At 58.2% G+C, this 18,078-nt stretch overlaps 1 long non-coding RNA gene across 1 annotated transcript; it reads left to right on the plus strand.

The window, feature by feature from the left end:
• The first annotated feature begins 6,561 nt into the window (after positions 1-6,561).
• On the plus strand, positions 6,562-12,809 carry LOC135324671 (uncharacterized). Its single transcript, XR_010385961.1, has 3 exons — positions 6,562-8,552; positions 8,954-9,037; positions 11,523-12,809. It is a non-coding gene; the product is annotated as an uncharacterized LOC135324671 (long non-coding RNA).
• The last annotated feature ends 5,269 nt before the right edge of the window (positions 12,810-18,078 follow it).

Genomic DNA, 18,078 nt, shown 5'->3' on the forward strand with positions numbered 1-18,078 from the left:
GGGTTGCCCCCGAGCCCTCTACGTGCCTTTCGGTGCGCCCCGTGGCCCCGTGTGTGTTTTGCGGCACGCCGCAGAGGTCTCTGTTTAGCTTTTTCTCCTGTCCTGGAGTTTTCTGGGTGCTTCTGGGTGTGCCCCAGGGCCCTCCTTTTGGTGCCCCCCGAGTCACTCTGTTTGCTCTATCGTTGTTGGTTTTTTTTTTTTTTTCTTGACTTGTGTTGCACCCAGAGCTCTCGATTTGTTCTCTTGTGCTCCGCATACTCCCCTTTCCGCACTCTACACCCCAGGCAGGGCTCTCCCTTCAGCTCTCAGCAAGCTGCTGTCAGGAGAGTGGGGGTGCCTCTGCTGCCCTGGCAGCCCCAGCTGTCCCTGAAGGGGCTGATGGCCAGGCCCCCTGCCCAGTTCCTGCAGGCCCACAGCTGCGGGCCCTGGGGCTGGGATGAATGCCAGGGGGAGCTGGGTGGCAGGACAGGCCCCAGGTGGGGCTGATGGCAAGGGCAGGCCCACATTTGGGGGCTGGGGCTGCAGTTGGGGGGAGCTGGCGCTGGGGCAGGAGCTGGGCAGCGGAGCTGCCACGGAGCACGGCCCTTCGGGCCCAGCCCGGCGGCCGCCCCGCGGAGGAGGTGAGCGGGGCCGGGGGAGGCGCACTGCAGGCTGCGGGTCCCGCATGTGCCGGGGGTCCCGGCGGCTGGGAGCGTCCCGGGGCCACGGAGGCGGGGGGAGGAAGGGGGTGCGCCGGGGCTGTGGTGCGGTTTACTGCGCGGTCGGAGGAGCGCGGGGGGTGGGGGGGGGGTCTCCTGTGTCAGCTCGGGAGCGTGTCGGGGAGCGGGGGGAGGAGGGTCGTGGAGGGGCGGGGGCAGTGTCGGAGCTGAGGCGGGGCCGGTCGCGGGGGTGTCGGGGGAGCCCCGGGCCGGTGGTGGGGCCGGCGGGGCCGCGCTCGGGGCTCTGCGGCCGTTTCCGGGGGGACAGGGGGGAAGGGGAAGGGGGGCGGGACGGAAAGGAACGGAATGTGCCGAGGGTCAAAGGTGCCCCAGCGCTGCGGGTGGGGGGCGGGCGTTGGGGTGCGGGACTGCGGGGAGCCGTAGCTTTCGGCGCGGCATGCCGGGAGCAGTAGTCTTCCGGCACTGGGCTTCCGGTGGGGCCTGTTTGTTCTGAGCGCGGCATGCTGGGAGCGGTAGTCTTCCGGCACTGGGCTTCCGGGCGGCCATGTTGCTTGGCATGGCATGCCGGGAGCAGTAGTCTTCCGGCACTGGGCTTCCGGGCCGCCCTTTTCGCGTGCACGGTATGCTGGGAGGTGTAGTCTTCTCAGGCGGGGCTACTGGGTGACCATGCTGCGCCTCTCGAGGTGGCCCCGCGGGGGGGGCGGCGGCGGCAGGTCCCTGCCAGCGGGGTTCCCAGCGGGTGGCCGCGTGGCAGGCCAGGAGCTGTAGTGCCCGCTGGGTCTGTTCCTTACTGGACGTGTGTCACTCACGCCTGAGTCCCCACAGGTCACGGGGGACAGTGGAATGCCCCTGTTTTTCCCCGGTACAGGGCAGGAAGTGTTTTCCATCTCCGATGGTGTTGCAAGACAACCTTGGAAGCTCAGAAAGAGTGTTCCTGCTGTTTAAACTAGGCAGATGAGGAGGAACCCCCCCCCCCCCCCCCCCATTTCCTGGGAGGAAATAATTCTTTAATCAAGGCCATGCTAGAAGTGCTAAAGCCTTAAAGAAATAGTAAATCAAAATGTTTTGTTTTCTATGTAGACGTTGCCAATTTAGCAAAGGAATTCGAGGTATCCCCGAACTGAACTGTCCTCATTATAATACAAGAAAATCACGCCCATAGGTCAGAAAGACCTGTGCCCGGGTGAAGACCCCTCCCCTGAGCATGCGTAGTTTTAAAATGGTGTGTAAGCAATATTAGAATTGTATGTAAATCACTAACCAACCGGTGTAAGAGGGAAAGTTGCAAACCTTGCAACTTGTATAAATGCTACTTGGAAAGCCGGGGCGGGGGGGGGAAGTTGCGCTTGATTTGTGGGGAAAACACCGAGCAGCCAGGCTTGCACAACTGAAATAAATAAGCAAATGTCTCTCCTGAGCGTGTCATTATTGGCTTAGTGCACAGCGGGCAACGAATCCGCTTTTCGGACAGCAGCGTGACCAGGCAGGGTTGTCCCCGGGGGCTGTGGCTGTCCCTCTTGGAAATGGGGAGGGTGGGAAGAGTAGGAGGGGTGCTGCGGGCTCCTGGGGGTCGTAGCTTTGCTCAGGATTGGGGCCGGTTAGGCAGCTGCTGGGAGGAGTAGCGGTGCTGGGAGGGCACGGTGCAGAGCTGTCCTGCTGTGCAGCGCAAGGGAAAGTCGACCAGCACCGTTGCTGTCCGAGGACCCTGGAACAGCCCGAGAGACCCTGGAACAGCCACCCCACGGACACCGTGTCACTGCCTCGCAAGGCCACTGCGTTCAGGTACGTTTGACTACATCCGGCAGAAGAAATGTAAGCCGAAGGATCAGGGCAAATAGCTGCTTGTCTAGGTTTGTTACCTAGCGACGCACTGGCAAAGCTTTTTATGAACACCCGTACTCGATCGAGTGCGTATTCATTCTGTGAATATTAATTACTGCCAGACCGCGTACGTCACTGATGCTTTAAAGCAAGTCCGTGGCGCTGGGGTAGCACGTGTAGTGGAGGCTAAATGCAATAATACCTCGTTTTGATGTTGTTCTCTTATACGAAAGCACTTGGAGCAGATTAAGACATTTCTCGTCCTATTTTGTTTATTGAGTGGACCCTGATACTGGGGAGAAGCTGCCGTGAAGCAGACCTAGTAGTCAGCTTCCTTAGAGAAGGCGTCTTGTCCTGTATTTGAGGGCTTCCGGTACGTTTTGACAGACAGTAGTGAGTGACGGGTTTCCTTTGGACCCCCCGGGGAGCAGAAAGTTCTGCCGGGAAGGCAAAATGTTTCTTGCGGCTGGGTTGGAAGAAGCTGGCTGGTGATGCAAGGCAGTGACAATTCTGGGGAGTCGCGGGAAGTTTTGAAAAGACGGTCGTTCCCTTTGCTAGAAGGCTATGCACTTCGGTTCCTAATAGCTGTAGTAATGAAGCCAGGTAAGCGTTCGGGAGGAGCCCAAGCCACTTTTGTCTAGCGAGTATTTTGCAAGGGGGGCAGGAAAGCGCTGCGCCCTGCTCCTTGCTGCCCTCGCGTGTCTGAAAGGCGGCACTGCACGCGGGAGGGGGGGCGCGCATGCGCATTGCGTTCCGGCGCGCTCACGGCTGCCCTCGCGTGTCGACAAGGCAGCACTGCAGCCGCCGGCGGCCACCGCTGCGTACGGAGACCGTTGCGGGCAGCCGGCGCACACGTGCGCGCTGCCGGTCGCCGCGTTGGCCGCTACTCTGCGCTCTCTCGGGGACGGGTAAGCGCAGGGGCCGCGCTCGTGCCCCCTGCCCGGTGCTCACGGACCGGGAGCGCTTTTCCCGAGAGGGCTTTTCCTTCTCGGTGCTTCCTGGGGGCGCGGGGACGGGCAGTGCCGTCTCGGAGCTGCTCCGCGGCGCTCTCTCCCCGGGGCAGCCCCAGCGCCCGCTCGCTGAAGCCCGCCGCTCTCTCGGGCGCGGGCAGAGCAGCCTCGGGGCGCTCGCTGCTCGGCCTGAGCGCCGGGGTGGCGCGGCGGGCTGCGGTTGGCGCGCGGGAGCCGGCCGGCTGCAGCGCGGCGCTGCGACCACGCGAGGGTGGGGCCATTGCGGGTCTGGGCTGCCTCGCGCTGCGCTCCCCCCGCCCCTCGCGCTGCGCTCCCCCCGCCCCTCGCGCTGCGCTCCCCCCGCCCCTCGCGCTGCGCTCCCCCCGCCCCTCGCGCTGCGCTCCCCCCGCCCCTCGCGCTGCGCTCCCCCCGCCCCTCGCGCTGCGCTCCCCCCGCCCCTCGCGCTGCGCTCCCCCCGCCCCTCTCGCGCGGTCCTGGGCCGGCGCACGCGCGGTGCGGCGGCGCGAGCCCTGGGCGGCCGGCGCACGCGCGGTGCGGCGGCGCGAGCCCTGGGCGGCCGGCGCACGCGCGGTGCGGCGGCGCGAGCCCTGGGCGGCCGGCGCACGCGCGGTGCGGCGGCGCGAGCCCTGGGCGGCCGGCGCACGCGCGGTGCGGCGGCGCGAGCCCTGGGCGGCCGGCGCACGCGCGGTGCGGCGGCGCGAGCCCTGGGCGGCCGGCGCACGCGCGGTGCGGCGGCGCGAGCCCTGGGCGGCCGGCGCACGCGCGGTGCGGCGGCGCGAGCCCTGGGCGGCCGGCGCACGCGCGGTGCGGCGGCGGGCAAGATGGCGGCGAGCAGGGCGGGTGTTTTGGCTGGACGGCGGCGGGCGAGGGCAGAGGCGGGCTGGAGTCGAGCATGTGGGGGCCGCGGTGAGGCGAGGTGAGGCGAGCGTGCGTCTTCGGGTGGCCGCGGGTGTCGGGCTGTGTCCTGCCAGCCGGGGCCGTCGCTGCGTGGAGGCGGCGGGGCGGGGGGGGGGAGTCGGGCCGGGGGCCGCGCCGCGCCGCGCCGCGCCGGGTCTGCCGGAGCGCGGCTCTGACTCTCCCTTTTGCGTGTGTCGCCTGTAGGGCCCCGGTTCCTCCCCAGCGCGGGCCGGGGCGTGCGCTCGCCCCTGCGGACGCAGCCTGGAGGAGTGTGTGGGGGGTGTCTGCGCGGGGGTCTGGATGTCTCTAGCAGCGGCACGGCAGCCTGATGCCTCCTGTCGTCTGGGACGCGGGGTCCTTGGGGAGTTCCCTGCTGCCTCCTCTGGCGTTCTCTGCGAGCTCATAGATCCCTCCACCTCCTCCCCCCGCCCCGGTCCCCTGTCTGGTGGGGTGGGAGACCGGTGGCTGCTCCCGCCGAGCTGAGAGCCACGTAGGGCACCCCTGTATGCTCACTACGCATCTGGGATGGCACCCCTGCCCTGAGGGCCCCGCAGAGTCCCACCCTTCCTGCAACCAGCCCCCCCAGAGCCATTAAACCACCCACTCAACCACCCACAAATCCTGCCCCAACACCCCCACAGGCCCCAAAACGCCTCCGAGCCCTGCCGCAATGTTGTCACTGACTCCAGACCTTCCCCTGCACTCTGTGCAAGGCCCCAAACATTCCTCAAACTGCTGCCAGACCCAGTGCCCGCAGCAGTGAGGCGTTCTAACAAAGATGGGGTGCGATCTGCGTCTCCGCCTCGACTCAGTCCCGCTTTAGAGAAACAGGAACTTACAGCACTTCCTGGTGAAGAGTGTTGACGGGTGAATGTGCGGATGACAAAGAGACTTTTCTCTCTTTTCTTCTGAGCCGCCTCTCAGAAGCCTCTGTGTGTGCACGATGTGGCTGATCTGGGATAATCGTGCTGTGCGCAGTGCTTAAGGAGAACATTGCCCTAAAATGGAGGGCTAAGGAATAGCCTAAAAAACCTAAAAGGCTCGGGAAGAGCCAAAGAGAACACCGATGGGCTCTGGGAAGCCCCAGTGATGCTAGCGAAAACAGCGTGGCTTTTAGGCACCTCCTCAGAGCAGCAGCAATGTCTCGCTCCAGCCTATGGGGCAATGGGGACTCTTAATTACCGCCTTGAATTACCACAAGTGTTGCAAAAGCAGAAGGGACTAGGGAGCATGCAGAGCAGGTTATGGACTATATGTCAAGTTTAAAGAAGCAACAAGCCCCTCTGCAAACAGAAACAGGTTTAGCCCTAAGTAATAGACGAAGGTAGCTGTGAGTAACGTGAAGCGAAGCGGTGACGTCAGTCACCCCGAAAGCCTCGGAGAAGCGGTCTGAAAATCTGGTACCCTCGCGGCCTCGGCAGTCTTTTTGGTTTGTTTGGCAGGGTAGCCCACCGAAGGGGGACATCTCGAAGAGAAGCAGCAAGACCTGGGGATCCGGTGGTTCATTTTGGTCGTCGCCTGTGAGGCCAGCATGCAAGAGTAAGAGGAAGCTAGGAGCAGTCTCAAAAAGGTAATAGGTCTGAAAGGGAGACAGGCAAATCGAGGGCTGTCGTTCCTCCACGTAGTTAAAGACCGAGAGAGTTGTCGGTTAAGCGCATGCATACGAGGGTTTGCGAACAGTAACAATAACACTGAAGCGGAATAAAAGTAAGGTTTCGTGGAAGATGGCGTTAGGAAGGTATTAGGCGACGTGCCCGCCTGCCTAATAACCTAGCCCTAATTGCTGTGTGTAACGTTTCCAGACCGTTTACCCTGCAACGTATGGTGCAAAGTGCCGTATTAAGACCTTTCCCTTAAGGAAAAGAAGAAGAAAAAAAGAAAAAAAAGGGGGAAAAAGAAAACAGGGTAAAGAGAAAAAGATCATGCATAAACCTAAGCGTTTCACTGGAAGTAAAACGCGAGTTTATCGCTTCCTTACAGAGGTGGAACCAAGGACAGCAAATGCTGACGAGGAGAAGAGACGGACGAGCGTTTGCTTGCGGTTAATACCGAAGGGACGGGATGAAACAAGGAAGCCAGAGTGCAGCGGCCCCTCGATATCACCAGGAACTGCTACAGGAGGAGGCGTTCTGGCACGGGTAACTAGGGTAAGTATGGCTAATGACCGTTAGCAGTTATTTTGGCCTCCCCGAGGCAGCGCTGAGGACTGAGTAACCCGTTCCTGCCCTGTGGCTGCTGTTGCCTGTATCTGCCTTAGCTTTGCTTTGGCTGTTTCTATTTTGTGTTGTTACTGCACGCAGCTACGTGGAAAGGGAAAGACAGAACGAATGCTCTCTTAGATTAATGGCCACGGCTGAGGTTGAAGAGAGTAAAAAACGTGAGCAAGCTGAAGTAATAGAATCCAAGGGAGCCAAGTGAAAGCTGTCTTCCTCTGCCAGAAAAAGGGAAAGCCCGTTCCTCCTGGCAAGGAAGGAGCGCCATTAATAGCGATCCGAATAATAGATCGCCAGCGTATAACGGAAGGTCTGTATGCATTACGAGAAGTGCTCTGCGTACATGTGTCTCCATGTGTGTGACTTTACGTGCCTGTGAAGCGTCATACTTCACGAGCTGCGAGACAGCAAATTATTATTTTGGGGGAGTGGTGGTCAAGTGACCAGAGCTACTGAAGAGGAAGGGAGCGAGAGAAGGGTCTGAAGTGTAAAACTGAGAGATCGATTTCAGGAAGGCTCAATCAGCGCAAGCCCCGGGTTAGTTACCTGGCAATGGTATTTGGGGAGACGGGATGACAGTAGATAGGTTGAAGCCTCATGGAATTAAGGCTCCTTCTCACCGGTTCCCGCTTAGAGCAATTGTAGGAGGATTTAGTTTCCTCCAGCAGCATTAAGGTGGCTTTGCCGGTGTCAGCAGACCGCGGTGGAAAGTACTGGGAGGGAGTCGGGAAGGGAGCTGGGACGAGGAACGTGACTCTGCTTTCACTGAACTGGAAGAAGTGGCTATAAAACCTCCTGCCCTCAAATTCCCAGGACAAGGAAAGCCTTTTTCAGTAATGCTTTCCACATCTGCTGACTGCGTGGGAGCAGCACCGCTAGAAAACGGCAGTAAAGGAAAGCGGGTGCCGGTCGCCTCACCTGTACGTCCCCTTTGGGGCTGGAACAAAAAGTCTCTGGCTGTGAGAAAGACTGTTCAGCAGCGATGTGGGCTGTAACCGTCTTTGAGACTTTTAGCTTTGATCGCGCAGGGGCCATCCAATCTATTCAGTTCCCTCTAAAGTAATCACATCAGGGAAATAAAGAGACAGCGGAGTATCATCTATCCGAGTGGCGCAGTGGGCGCTGATCTTAACGAGCAGGGGCAGGGGGGCAGTTGCTGTGCAAGTGTTACAAGCAGTGGCTCTTCTTGTGCGCGTCTGAATTGACTGAGGGGCAGAGCACGGTTGCGCCAAAAACGCGGACGCAGGAGGTTTCCGAGAGGTTGATCTCTAGCGGCTACTTAGTCTGACTTCCCTTTCGCGGCAAGCCTGACTGTCTTCATAGCTCTCAGAACAGGGGTTAGGGGAAGCGGTACTTGTGGCTTGCGTATTCTTGTTTACCTTGCTTGAGTGTGTATATTGGATCCGCTTTTGTGCTTATAAACAACTTTGGATTCTTATGATTTTCTGCAGAGCTTTGATCTTTTTCTTTTTTTCTTTTTCTTCTTGGTTTGTTTTTTTTTTTTTTTGCTTTCCTCCCTCCCTGATGGATTTTACTATGCCTCCGTCAACGAGCCCTGGCTGGCAAAGTTGCTGTGTCCCAGCGGAGACTCTTAGGCGAGATGGAGGAGTTCAGATCCGCAGCCTGCCAGAAGAACGTCGCCCAGGAGGGGTTGCTAGCCTCGAGCTATAGGCACTGGTGCGTGTGGCTCGTTGTGTCAGACGCGAAGGGGTTTTCTTTGGCTGCGGAAATTTTAGCTTGCCTTTACACCCTGTAGCAGTAGTATTTTTGTTTTGATAAACTGTGTTAATCGTAGGCGTTCAGGACCTCGGGGAACGACTGTGTGCTGCCGTGAAGAACTACAGGCTACCACCGCTCTCGGACCTTTGTAAGTTATCACGCATCGAGAGCTTCCAGGAGAATTCAAATGCCAGCAGAAAGGTTCTCCGCCCGGTCCCGACGAGGAGGCTTCGGCCCCAGGAAGGTCGGCAGCGTCCTTACCGGACTCGCGGGTAATAAGCCGCGATGCATGGACCGGCAAAGGAGGGGGGGATAGCGACTGGTAGCCCAGAGTCTTCAGTAAGACAGAGTCTTACTGTTGCTAGCTGGGCCACGAGGTCTGTGCGAAGCCTCGCCTGTTTGTTTGGAGCTCTGTTTTGGTCTGTTTACCTGGAATGACCAGTGAGGCCTAAAATAAGAATTTTCGTGGCTAGATGGGTCAGCTGTGACCGCACCCGTCTTTGCCTTGCTTCGCTGCCTAGCAGCAACTTGGGATGCCAGAGTAAAAACTGCCGCAGCGCTTAAGGGAGGCTCTGCATTTGCCCAGGTTAGGGAGCCATCGTTAAAGCTTTGGGGGAAGAAAGCTCTAAAAGGAGAATCTCCCAGTGACCTTGGTGGCTTGATTCACTTGCAGGATGCTGTTCTGAGGGCCAGCAACTCGAAGGGATGCAGCTCGGCCCTTTTTGTTGACTTTGGTGATGCTGTTTTGAGGAAGCATGTAAGTACAGAAGGGGTCTGGGAGGGTTTTCAAACAAGACGGGAAAGAGCAAGGAAGATTTGAGAGCGTGGAAAAACTAGGTGCCGCGGGTACTGAAGTTGTTACGGGCTGAGGGCGTTTGGTGTTGAGCATCTGAGAGGGGCTAATGCACGAGGAATGGTAAAATGCTGTGACTGAACGCGAGGTTCCTCCCCGGCCTGGGCCCGTGTGTGCACCCTCGCTCCCACAGACACCCCGGAGCCGTAGGGATACGGGTGAGCAGGCCCACGAGCGGACTTTGGGCACAGCGGTGCGCAGAGAGCGCTGCGGGCTCAGCCGGTGGGGTGGAGTCGGAGCATGGCGAGCCAGGCTGTCGGGATCCATCCGGTTCCGCTCCCTGCCCCTCTGTCCAGCGCTCCATCCTTCTCTTTCTTTCCCCGTGGCTCTGTCCAGTGCCCCATCCCTTTGTTTAGCTACTCGTTCCTCTGCCCAGCTCCCCCATCCCTCTTGTACTCTTTCCATCTCTGTGACAATATCTGCGTCCATCTAACTGGCTCTCTATCGCTCTATCCAGCTCTTCATCGTCCTCTTCCTATCCCAGTACCTGCCCGCTGTCCTTCCGTGTGGCTCCCCATCCGTCTGCCGCTCTCGTCTGCCTTTCTGCCTGTACTTCTCTTTGCCTTCCCAGCCCTCTGTCCACCCCTCCAGCCATCTCTCTCTATTTCCATCCCTCTGCTCAGCTCCTCATCCATCTATTTGCCTCCCTATCCCTCTTTTCCCCTGTTTTGTCCCATCTCTCTGTCTGAATTGCCCTCCCTCTTTTTCTTTCTCCACCTTTCTGGCCAGCTCTTCGTCGTTCTCGTCCTCTTCCCATCGCTCCTACTGGCTCCCTGTCCCTCTCTTCCCGTCCCCGTTCCTCTCTCCGGTTCTCCCCCCTTCTCTGTTGCTCCCTCGCCGTTCCTCTGGCCGCCTCGCCTTCCCCATTTTTCTCTCTTCTGCTCCCCAGTCCTCTGTGCAGCCCTCCCTCCATCTGTGTGGCCCTCTGTCCCTCTCTTTCTCTTCCTTTGTCCAGTGCCCAGACCCTGGGGCCGGCTCTCTGTCCCTCTCTTTCTTTCTCCCTCCATCCATCTGCCAAGCTCTCTGCCCCTCTTTTCTTTTGTTCTCCCCCCTGTCCCCGCGTCCAGGTGGAGGTCTGTCGTTCCTTTGCGTTTTGTCTGGTGCGGCGGGTGGTGAGAGGTGGTCGGCGCTCGGCAGAGATGGTGATCGGCAGCGCCCAGAGGGTGCCGTCGGTCGGTCTGGCTCGGGTCACGTCGGACACCTCCGCGGGGACTCTGCCCGCGGAGGCGCGGGGCTGTGGCTGTGCAGCGGGGGAGCGCTAGCGGGCTAGAGATGCCGTGGGGTACGCGGCAGGCAGCGAAGAGGCTCCTGGGGAAGGTGTCACGGAGGCAGAGAGCAGCAGAGGCTCCGAGACCTTGGGCGTTAGGACAGGCGCTCGCGGTAGGGCGGTCTGGAGCTGCTGCTGCTGTCTGTCCTACTCGTCAGCGCGGTCTGCAGTTACTGCCTCTTGTCTGCCTGCACGCAGCCAGGGCTGTCACGTGGTGCAGCTTGAGTTGCGATTGCGATGCTGGCATTGAGCCCACTTTTCTGTCAGGTCTGCCTTTATGCAAAGTGGTGTCTTCCCTATGTCTACAGCTCAACCCATGTTGTTGATTTAGTGCTTCCTGAGGGGATATGCTGTGCTGTCAACATGCACACCCACCCCACCCCTGCCATCGCTTCCTGATGAATGCAATCATTTACATAGCTTCTGGCTTGTTTCTTTCCTTGGAACTCCTTTCTCTTTGCTGTTCTGGTCCCTCCAAACAATTTCTGTTTCTAGCATTATTAGTGTTGGGCCCTAAACCTTCTAGACCTTCCTTCTTTGAAGTCCAGAGGTTCCAGTATTGTTTGTACTTTGAGAGTAAAGGTCCTTCACAACTCATGTCTTAAGTATGCAACTGCCTTACCTGGGATTTTCGTTTTCGCAAGTTACTGTTTCTTTCAGGAGCCAGCTACAACAGTAACTTTGCTATAGCAGAGAAATGGGGTTACATGTGTATGAGCAACAGCACCGTAGTACACAGCAAAGCCATAATCTACAGTACTGGTAGCACAAGTCAGTTTCCCATCAGCTCCATCTCTCCAGGGTTTGGAGGTTTTGGAGGCCTTACTTTTTATCCTGCCTTGGCTGGACGGTGCTTTCTGAGAGTGTCCATCAGAGGCAGAGTTTCCCTGCGGAGGACCATCTAGCAAAGGCTGGAGGCGGCCGGGTGCCTGAGCGAGCCTGCCTGTCCGTGAGAGCTGCTGTGACATCTTTGTGATGAAATGGAGCCAGAGAGGGTGACTGAAGCAGCAGGGAGGGTCAGTCATAACTGTGGGAACAATTACGGGCCTTGGACTAGGGAGTAGTTCTAGGAGGGCTGTGCAGTTGCCCGGCCTCTAACTAACTGCTCTGGCCTCTTTGCAGGTGCCGAAGCCCAGTCGGGCAGTCGAAGGAGCCTTGTCACAGCTGGGAGCTCTGCGGAGATGCGCGGCTGGCCATGGAGAGTGAGCTCTGACTTGCAGCGTGGACACAGCTAAGTCCTGGGCTGCATCGTATGTGAGCAGTGCTGGGAGGTGCGAGGTGATTGTTCCCTAGGTGGTCACTGGTGTCACTGGCTGTGGATGTTTGCCCATGGAGCTGAGAGGACCAAAAATATTAATTGTCTGACCCGGAGATGAATTAGTGCTTGCAGTGCTTCAGGTAGGTTCAGTGCAAGTGCAGCCTAGTGCAGTCCTGTGGAGTGATTCTTGCACATGCTCACATTTGAATGGTGGCTAAAACCAAGCCTCTAAACAGCAGCTGTAACGTGATTCTGGTGCATGTCTTCCCGTTCTGCTGTGCTTCTAGAGGAAGGGAAAACTTCTTAAGCTGTGGGCAAAACTCCTTGCCTTCTCTTTACTGTTTTCATGTGTATGGGTGCTTTGGTGTTTGTTGCTTAAAGCTGAGGGTTTGGAATTTTTCACTTAAGGTTTATTGTTTAGTTTGTTGTTGAGGGTCTCTCACTCCGGAGTTACAGTTTATTCCTTTCTTTTGTGGGGCTCAGTCTTTATCAGTCAGGGTTTACAGTTTGCTCGTTTAGTGATCAGGGCGCAGAATTTAAAATCCAACCTTAGCCATAAATTTTAAAGTCTCGGCAACTATTAGGGTTCCAAGACCTGCAGTTAGTGTTCAGGGCTTATGACTTACTGATAAAGGAAAAGGGCTAAATCCTTAGATAAACTGTAAGCCCTGAAGCCTAAGCAGCAGGCTGCAAACCCTTCTTTGGGCTTTGTAACCTTCCCCTGTACCCAGCGTTCAGCTCTGCACACCGACCTGCGCTCTGGATTTGATATGGCGCAGGCCCATCACACGGAGACTGGCAATGTGACAGGTGAGCTGAGAGCTGTGGAAGTGTCTTGCAGGGCTCTAGCCTGGGGTAGGGCAGAAGTGCAGACAGGCAAGATCAGGCATTTTCCTCTCATCTCTGAGATGAATCCTATCCCTGAAGGAAAAAGCAGAGGAGTAGGCTGTCAGCTACTCGGACACCTGCCACATCAAGGGCAGCAGCAGGAGATGACCCTTCCCTGATGGATGGATGGACGCTGGTGTAGTGATGACTCTTCAGGCATCACAGGTAAGGGGAAGCATGCTGACACTGAGCTCCATGGCAGACTTGCTTCCAGCTATTGTTTCTGCGCAGTAAAACAATAAACAGTTGCTTTATTCTTTGCACTCATCTCTGTGGTTCCTGCTGTTGGTTTGCCTGAAGATGATGCCCAGGGGAGGAGATTACACATTGTGTCCGGGGCTGGGAGCTGGTCCCCGAGTCCCTTGTACTTTGGAGTGCCTGCGCTTCCCAGGGAACCCAGTGCTGTTGACAGAGCTGTGGGGAATTTCCCTTGCATTGCCTGGGCTCTTGGGGGTGTTTCCCATCATTGTGGGGGCACCCAGGGCCCCTGCAGGGCTGTGTGAGGTCACCAGACTGCTTCTGGATTTGCTTTCAGCACTCCCCAGTGTCCCTTGTGGGTCTGGTGCCAGGGCCTGTGTGCCTGGAGTGGGGAGATAGAGTTTCCATGGGGGTGGGGGGAGCCTGCAGGCACCATCCTGTCAGCTGCACTGAGTCCTGTGACATGCCTTATGACCCCTCTGGTGTGCCCTAAGCCCCTTTATTTGTATTTTGCTTTGCCCCAGAGCCCTGCATTTGCCCTCTGATGCCCTCCGGAGCCCTCAATTCACATTTTGGGTTGCCCCCAAGGGCTCTGTGTGTCTTTTGTTGGGCCCTGTGGTTGTTTTGCAGCACACTGCAAAGTTCTCTGTTTAGCTTTCTCTCCTGTCCCAGAGTTTTCTGGGTGCTTCTTGGTGGTGCCCCCAGAGTCACTCTGTTTGCTCTGTCATTGCCTTTTTCTACTTCTGTTGTACCCAGAGCTCTCCATTTGTTCTCTTGTCCTCTGCATACTCCCCTTTCCCCTCTCTATACCCCAGGCCTCTCCCTTCAGCTTTCAGGAAGCTGCTCTCAGGAGTGGGGGTGCCTCTGCTGCCCTGGCAGCCCCAGTTGTCCCTGATGGGGCTGATGGCCATTCCCTCTCCCCAGTTCCTGATGGGCTGCAGCTGCAGGCCCTGGGGCTGGGATGAATGCCAGGTGGAGCTGGGTGGCAGGACAGGCCCCAGGTGGGGCTCCATGGCTGGGACAGGTGGGACAAGCCCCAGGTGGGGCTGATGGCAAGGGCGGGCACACGCCTGGGCTGGGGCTGCATTTGGGGGAAGCTCATGCTGGGGCTGGTTCTGGACGATGGAGCTGCTGCTGAGCACTGCTGCCTGGGACCGGCACGCGGCTGCCCTGCGGAGGAGGTGAGCGGGGCTGGGGGGGTGCGCGCTCCGGGCTGCAGGTCCCTCATGTGCCGGGGGTCCTGGTGGGTGGGAGTGTCCCGGGCAGCGCAGCACAACTGGGGCCAGGGGAAACTGCACCGGGGCTAGGGAGGTGGTGTGCTGGGGCAGTGGGGGCTGAGGATGTGGTGGGGAAGAGCAGTGCTCCGGGGCCATGGAGGTGGAGGGAGGGAGGAAGGGGGTGTGCCGAGGCTGTGGTGGTATGGGGGGGGTAAGGGGGTGCGTTGGGGTTCGGGTGGGGAGGAAGGAGGTGCGGTGGGTCTGCAGTGGTGCTGGGGGGGAAGAAGGGGGGTGCGCCAGGATGGGGCAGGGGGGAAGGCAGGCGGTCCGCTGGGGCTGTGGTGCGGTTTATTGCGCAGTCGGAGGAGCACGGGGAGGGGGGGGGTGTCTCCTATGTCCGCTGGGGACCGCGTTGGGGAGGGGGAGGAGGGATCCCAGGGGAAGCGCAGGGAGGGTCGTGGGGGGAGGCAGGGGCAGTGTTGGAGTTGACCCGTAGCCGGCCGCGGCGGTGTCGGGGGAGCCCCGGGCCGGTGCTGGGGATCGCGGGGTCGCGCTCGGGGCTCTGCGGTGGATTCCGGGGAGACAGGGAGGAAAAGGGAACGGGGGCGGGACGGAAAGGAACGGAATCTCCACAGGGTTAAACTTCACCTAGCGCTACGGGGGGAGGGGGGGGGGTCCGGGGGGCGCCGCTGGCATGCCGGGAGCGGTAGTCTTCCGGCACCGGGCTTCCGGGAGGCCTTTTTTTTGTTTGAACGGCATGCCGGGAGATGTAGTCTTCCCGCATTGGGCTGCTCGGACAGCATGCTGTGCCTCTCGAGGCGGCCGGAGGGGCAGTCCTTTGCCAGCGGGGTTTTCACCAGCCGGCCACGTTATGCTCTGTGGCAGGCCAGGAGCTGCAGTTCCAGGTGCCGGTGCCTTCTCAGCCCTGCAGCAGTGGCCCGCTGGGTCTGTTCCTTACTGGACATGTGCCGCTCACGCAGGAGTCCCCATAGGTCATTGGGGACAGTGGCATTTCCCTGGTTTTCCCTGGTACAAGGCAGGAAGCATTTTCCATCTCTGGTGTGACCAGGCAGGCTTGCCCCCAGGGGCTGGGGCCGTCCCTCTTGGAAATGGGGAGGGCAGGGAGAGTAGGAGGGCGCTGCGGGCTCCTGGTAGTTGTAGCTTTGCTCAAGATTGGGGCCAATTAGGCAGCAGCTATGAGGAGTGGCAGTGCTGGGAGGGCACGGTGCAGAGCTGTCCTGCTGTGCAGCACAAGGGAAAGTCCTCAAGGAAATGTGAACAGCACTGTCTCTGTCCAAGGACCCCAAAACAGCCTGAGAGACCCTGGAACAGCCACCCCACAGCAGTACCGGGGACACCATGTCACTGCCTCCCAAGGGCACTGCGTTCAGCTACCTTTAACTGTGTGGAAAGAGCCTGCAGGCAGGAGCCCTGGCCACAGGTACAGAGAATCCCCGGTAGCCTGGAACTATATCTCTTTTCTTTACAAAGATGCCATCTCTTTGATGCCTTGCTGCTGCTTCCATCTTGCTCGGTGCCCAAGTCTACTACATTCAGATCCACCTTTCTTGCTGCCCTCTGCTCTGTCTGAGCTGCTTGCCAGATCAAAAGGCGTGTGCGGCTAAGAATTAGGCCAAGGTGTCTCAACTGCTTGCTATAGGACAACCGGGGGGTGAATCGGCAACAGGACAGGAAAGTACCTGTGGATGAGAAACAGCTGCTTTAGAGATCTAAGACGCAGGGGCAACTGAGAGGAGTGAAAGGAGCGGGGGAAAATGGTGATGAGGAAGGTGTGCTGTTAGAGGCAGTACAGTGCAGAAGAGAGGGAAAGCTTGCTCCTATGATGAAATAAAAACTGACCTTAAGAGAGATTTGCTTTTTGCTCTTCAGGTTATGAGTACGCGTGACTTCCTGAGAACTGTTCTGAGCATGCAGTGTTGCAGGTCACGACTGCCTGGGCAGCGATCCCCAACTTGTCTGCCGAGACTACGCAACAGCTCACAGCTGCCTGTGCAATGAAAGCAAAGGCCAACTTCTCAGAGGGAAGAAGCAGGCTCCACACAGGAAGATTATGGCAGGTGAGCTAATGCCCCAGAACCTTCAGTTTTCCTCCGCGTCCCCCCCAGGACTCACCCATTTGCTCCCTAGTTCCCTCAGGACCAATCCATTTGCTTTTAGGTATGCTCCAAGGCACTCCATTTGTTCTCTTGTCCCTTCAAAATTCTTTGCTTCTTTCTAGTTCCTGCAAGGTTATTCTGACATTTGGTGTCTGTAGGCCCTCTGGTAGCATCAAGACTCCTATGTTTGTCCTCTTGTCCTATTAAGTCCCCCCTCTTTTCCCTCTAGTCTCCTCAAAACCTCTCCGTTTGCCATTGGTGCGTCTCGGCGCCTTTGCTTTTCCCTCTAGTCCTCTCAGGATGCCTCTCTTTGCCCTCTGAGCCCCTTAGGGTCCATCTCCTAGCCCTTTAGCCCCATCAGAACCCCTCTGAGTGCCACACGCTGCCCTCAGGACGCCTTGGTTTGCCTTGGGGGTACCCCAGAACCCTATGCATTCATTGCGCCCTTTCAGTATGCCCTACAGCCCTTCTTTTCCATTGGCTGCACTGTAGAGTCCTCTCTATGCCCTATCGCTATGACCATTCCATGTGCCCTCTATCCCATCAGATCCCCTTTCCTTCCGCTCCCCTTTCCTTCCAGTCCCCTTAAGGCTCCTCTGTCTTCCTTGGTTGTGCCTCACATACCTCTATGCGTCCCCTAGTCTGCTCAAAATCCATCCCCTCCTGTCCCCTCAGAGCACCTCCTGAGGTCTTCCTTGTTAGCCAGTTCTCCTATTTTGGCTGTTTAGGCCCCTTAGGACCCCTCTGCTCTGCTGAGCATGCCTCCTGGGGTGCTGGTATGGCCCCAGAGCTGTTCTCTGGACCCCAGGCCTCCTAGAGAACAGCTGGTCTCCTCAGAAACCTTTCATATTTCGTCCTGGTTCCCCACAGTTGGGTTTTTGGCCACCTAGTCCCCTTAAAACTCCTCGCCTGCTCAGAACACCCCTACTGGGGTACTTCCTGTGACCTGGAGCTGTCTTCGGGCCCCCCAGGCGCCTTAGACAGCCTCTAGTCTCCTCGCAACCCCTCCAGATTTCTCCCTTCTTCCCCAGAGGCATTTCTTGACAGTGTAGACCCCTTAGCACCCCTCTAGTGCGCTCTGGACACCTCTTTTCCACAGAATAGGGCCCCCAGCTCTCTTTGGTCCCCCCAGACCCCTTAGGCCCCCTCTAGTCTCTTCGCAACCCCTCCAGATTTCTCCCTTCTTCCCCAGAGGTATTTCTGGACCATGTAGATGTCTTAGCACCCCTCTAGTGTGCTCTGGACCCCTCTTTTCCACAGAGTGGGGCCCCCCACCCCTCCTGTGGCACCCCAGACCCCTTAGACACCCTCTAGTCTCCTCGCAACCCCTCCAGATTTCTCCCTTCTTCCCCAGAGGCATTTCTGGACCATGTAGACACCTTACTACCTCTCTAGTGCACTCTGGATTCCTCTTTTCCACAGAGTGGGGCCCCCTAGCTCTCTTGTGGCCCCCCAGGCCCCTTAGACACCCTCTAGTCTCCTCGGAACCCCTCCAGATTTCTCCCTTCTTCCCCAGAGGCATTTCTGGACCATGTAGACACCTTAGGGGTCCAGAGCGCACTAGAGGGGTGCTAAGGTGTCTACATGGTCAAGAAATGTCTCTGGGAAAGAAGGGAGCAATCTGGAGGCCTTCTGAGGAGACTAGAGGGTGTCTAAGTGGTCTAGGGGGCCATAAGAGAGCTGGGGGCCCAATTCTGTGGAAAAGAGGTGTCCAGAGCGCACTAGAGGGAGTGCTAAGGTGTCTACATTGTCCAGAAATGCCTCTGGGGAAGAAGGGAGAAATCTGGAGGGGTTGCGAGGAGACTAGAGGGTGTATAAGGGGTCTGGGGGCGCAGAAGAGTGCTGGTTGGCCAAATTCTGTGGAACAGAGGGGTCCAGAGTACACTAGAGGGGTGCTCTTTTCCACAGAGTCTAGATCCCAGCTCTCTTCTGGTCCCCAGGCCCCTTAGACACCCTCTAGTCTCCTCGCAACCCCTCCAGATTTCTCCCTTCTTCCCCAG

The sequence above is a fragment of the Dromaius novaehollandiae genome, chromosome Z (assembly GCF_036370855.1).
Source record: "Dromaius novaehollandiae isolate bDroNov1 chromosome Z, bDroNov1.hap1, whole genome shotgun sequence".
Taxonomy (NCBI): domain Eukaryota; kingdom Metazoa; phylum Chordata; class Aves; order Casuariiformes; family Dromaiidae; genus Dromaius; species Dromaius novaehollandiae.